We start from the raw sequence: 4783 nt of genomic DNA, 5'->3' as shown, positions 1-4783 counted from the left end.
TTCTTGAATCAACTCATTCATTCATTTGTTCACTCATGTATTTGTTAAATATGTCCGTTTTCAGTTGCAAATTTCAACTGGACACCAGGTACCATGCACGTGGCTAGGTGCTGGAGGTTTGAAACCAACAAGGTCTCTATCCTTTGTCTCCATCCTTGAGAAGCTCATCACTCAGCTTATATTCCCACATCAACCCACTCAGACTGGGCCCCCATCACCCACCCTGTCACTCCTCGGCATTCATGTAATTCGTTTCGGGTCCAATCTGTTGTTTTCATTCCTAGGATATTCTCTGAAGTAAACTGCCTCCCCTTGAGTGACGAGACATTTTCATTATCAGTAATTATGCTTTCTTCTTTCTTTTTAAGTCTTCACAGGGTCTGATACTTTGTACAGAGTGGGGCCTGATACACATTGTCAATGAAGGCCCAATACCCATTGTTAACCTTCTTTGGAGGGTACCTGAATGATGTCAGCTGATTATTACATTTTACATATCATTTCTGAGTATTGCTAGTGGAGATTTGAGGGTTGTTGGGGATGCAGTCAACAGATAAGGAAAGTGTCACCCCAAGACAACCTCTGTGGTCAGTCTGTTGACTAAACATGGCCTCTATTGCCCTTTTATAGATCAGATACCCTGAGACACTGTCTTCTGAAAGTACCATGGTATGTTTGACATTGGTTTTTAATGATGGGGAATTGAATTAAAGCTTTATCTAGATCCACAGGTATTTTTCCTGTGTATTGCAATGTTTTCAAGTGGTACAGCTTTAGGAAGTTCCCCTAATGAAATGCACACGCAGTAACTTTGCTTCAAGCTGTCAGTGAAGAATGTACTGTTACTCAAGTGAATTTCAGTGACCTTTTCCTCTAGAGAGAGCCCAGGGTCGGAACAAATTTTTATAAATAATGCACTGTTTGCTTTGCAGCGCTGATAACCACGAGGCTTGTTGTTTCTTAGGACAAAGGTATTTGCAGAGGAACTGATCAAACTCTTATTATTAATAATCTCATTACTGAATCATCACCAATGCTTTTGTGCCTTTGCTGCTACCAAGAAGCACAGAATCTGCAAGCTAGAGAGGCACACAGGAACACAGCAGCTTGTGAGCACAGAGGCAGAGTGGGGGGCTGCCTTTCCTATCTAGGGCACACTTGGGTTGTAGAGAATTGCTGTCTCATTCCTGCAGGAATGCAACCCCTCTGGAAGGGGGTCTGCAAAAGGATTGGCCATAGAGGGCCCTTAAGGTAGTCATGACTACCGGCTACCATCGTTAATGAGATTTTCCTTTTTTTTTTTTCAACAAGGGCACTGATATGCTCCTTGAAAAAAGGAACAAGGAAAGCTCATTATTGCCACAGACAGAGGCTACTAGCAAATGAAAGGAGATTTTGCCCTTTGCTTTGGTGGGAAGCAGGAAGAAGAGGGAAACTGTGATGGGAGACGGAGAAAAGCTCTCCTCCCTGTCTCCATATGCATAGTGTTCATCTCAGGGTCATGGATTTGTTGCCTTCTGGGGCCCGAGAGTGGGCTCATGTCTAATGTTTGGAAAGGCATTGTCTGAGGAGACACGTAAGTGACAAAGCAAGAGACTCTATTGGGAAAAGGTGCCCAGGTAGAGAGCCGCAGGGCGAGGGGACCCGGAAGAACTGCTCTTCTACGGGGCTGGCTGGCTCAGGTTTTATGGTGATGGGATTAGTGCCTGGGTGGTCTCTGGCCGGTCATTCTGACTCAGGGTCCTTGCTGGTGGTGTGTGCATCCCTCAGTGAAGATGGATTCCAGCCAGAAGGAATTTCGGAAGTTAGTAAGACATAGGGACTGATGTCGCCTCTCTCCTTTCGACCTTTCCTGAGTTCTTCCGGTTGGTGGTAACTTGTTAGTTCTGCGTTCCTTGCCAGGACCTCTGGTTGGAAGTTAACTCATGCAAGTGGTTACTCTCTTGCCTGGCCAGGGTAGGTAATTTTAGTCGGTGGTTCCCTTAACAGGCTCAGCGCACCAATTTCTACTCTGACACATGCCCTCTGCTTTTCTTGTTTTGGGTCAGACATCTCAGTGGCTGTAATGCTGAGGCCAAGGCTGAACTGCTTCCCATGGAGAACAGTGAGCTTTGAGTCTCACACCCTTACCCAGGAGGCGCTGCCCAGGTGCAGCCAGCAGCCTTCAGCAGTCAGGTTCTCAGACAAAGCACAGGACAGCCAATTTACATCAAATGTTAAAGAAGCAATCTATAATCACTCTAGTATATGTTTGTCCCAAATCTATTACATGGAACAGACTTATCCTAAAATATTATTTGTTATTTGCCTGAAATTTTGGACTGGGTGTCCTGTATTTTTGTTTGCTACATCTGACAACCCATCTTAGGGCAGAATATGAGAGGTAAGGGCTTCAAACCACTCTTCATAATTTTATAAATTAGGAGTTTGGATTAACATATACACACTACTCTATATAAAATATGTAAACAATAAGAACCTACTGTATTCAGCAAGGGGAACTTTATAATATCTTGCAAAAACCTATAGTGAAAAAGAATATACATATACATACACACATGCATACGTGTACACACAAATATATAAAAATTTGAACCACTCTGCTGTACACCTCAGACTAATACATTATAAATCAACTATACTTCAATAAGGAAGAAAAAAAAAGTCCACCTCCTATCTCTTAACAGCTGGCCGTGGATGTTTCTCAGTTGCTCAGTCGTGTCCAACTCTTTGTGACCCCATGGATTGTAGCTATCCAGGCTCTGCTGCCCAGGGGTTCTCCAGGCAGGAACACTGGAGTGGGTAGCCATTTCCTTCTCCAGGGCATCCTCCTGACCCAGGCCACGGATCCCCTGTCCCTGACCTCAGTCTTCTTTGCAGACTGCCTTGGAGCAGACCATGTAGACAGACCCTGTTGCTTCCCGAAAGCTTCTGGGAAAATGCTTGTGATCTTCCTGGGTCTGCTCTAACTGCCTCTGATCACTGTGTCCACCCGAATGTGGGTATTAGGTTGGCCGCAGAAGGCATCTGTGTGGCTGGACAGGTGTGTTTCCCGGGGGAGGCAGCGATGATAGGCTGGATGGTGGGAGTGGGGTGGGCCCTAAAGCCTGGGGGGCTGGTGTGGGTTAGTGTCTAGTTAGCACTTTGGGTCCCGGGTTTGCGTGGGGCGTGCAACCAGGGGTGCGGTCTTAGGGTACCTTGAGTGTACCCTTTCCCTCTGTCTCTTTTCCTTCCCTCATGCTCTATTCATTCATTCATTCTTATTTTTCCTGCTCATCCCCTCCCCCATCTCTGAATAATGTGCTAAGAGTTTAAGATCCTGTTTCTCACAAGAGCACGGTGTTCATTCTGAGTTTGTGCAGCCCCTGAGGTGAAAGCGCCCTTCAGATCCAGTCTTCCAAAGCACTCCAGGGAGGGGGTGTGGATGGAGCAGGCCAGGGGCCTTCTTTCCGTTTTGGAATCCAACAACTTTACATACTGAGCTAGGTTAGGAAATTAAAAATAAAACCAAAAAAAGCACACAAAAAATGTGAGTGGCTCAGATGGTATAGAATGTGCCTGCAACGCAGGAGACCCCGGTTCAATTCCTGGGTCGGGAAGATCCCCTGGAGAAAGGAATGGCAACCCACACCAGTATTCCTGCCTGGAGAGTTCCATGGACAAAGGAGCCTCGTAGGCTAGTCTATGAGGTTGCAGTTGATCTCAACAGAGAGACTAACACTTTCAAAGCTTAGAAGCAACTTCTTATACAATGTTTCATTAAATTCTAATGACTTAGGAATTGTTCTAACACTAGGAGGCTCAGGGATTTGCCTAAGGTCACTGACTAAGGAGAGAGAGAGCTAGTTTTTATCATTCAGGCCAACACACTTGCTTCCTCTGCAGAAGGAAGGTGGAGGTCACAGGGGTGTGTGAGATGGTGGAGAGGTGCACTTGGGGCCTGACTGCTGTTCAGCTACCCAGTCACTTCCATGCTTTGCGACCCTCTGGACGGCAGCACGCCAGGCCTCCCTGTCCCTCACCAACTCCCGGAGTTTGCCCAAATTCATGTCCATTGCATCGGTGATGCCGTCCAGTCATCTCATCCTCTGGGGCCTCTGCACATGGGGCCTGAAGACCACCCCTATTTCTCAGTTTCATGAATACACCTGGAGCTCTTGAATGCCCACCCGGATCACAACAGTGTCTGAGATAAGGGGTTCAAGAGAGAACCTTCTGGAGAAAGAAAGTGTCCGACATGGGCCTCTGGACCGGGTGTGGGGCAGTCTCCTGCCTGGGTCCTTTCTGCTCTGTCAAGCTCGCAGGGGCAAGGGCTTGAGCGCACAAAGTCTTGACTGGGTTTTCCAGGGTGGATGCACTGCAGGTGTCTGGGGCTGCTGAGATGTTCTGTTTAGGTGCATACCCTGCAGGGTTGAGGTCGGAGACAGCCTGGGCAGTCACCAGTGAAGACGGAATCCCTGGAGAGAGTCACGGTCTCTAGATGGAGTTGCCCGACTGCCCATGGAAGGCAGCATTCGGGACAACGATAGGGGAGGTTCAGGGGGCCAGCAGTGGCGGCTTCTGGGAACAGTGCTGAGGCTTGCTTTTCTTTCCCGGCACTCCCAACCTCTGTTTCATCCACAAAGACTACTTTCACCGCATCTGTTTCAAGGGAGTGTCAAGTCAGAAACCAGATACTGGGCTTCAACAAGCTCATTTGAGTTAATGTTTGGCAGGTGATACTCAGATCTAAGGGCAGCAGGCAGAGTGGGGCCCAGGACCCGGTGGGCAGATGACTCAGGAT

The sequence above is a fragment of the Bos mutus genome, chromosome 12 (genome assembly GCF_027580195.1).
Source record: "Bos mutus isolate GX-2022 chromosome 12, NWIPB_WYAK_1.1, whole genome shotgun sequence".
In the NCBI taxonomy this organism is placed as follows: domain Eukaryota; kingdom Metazoa; phylum Chordata; class Mammalia; order Artiodactyla; family Bovidae; genus Bos; species Bos mutus.
This window is presented reverse-complemented; position numbering follows the sequence as displayed.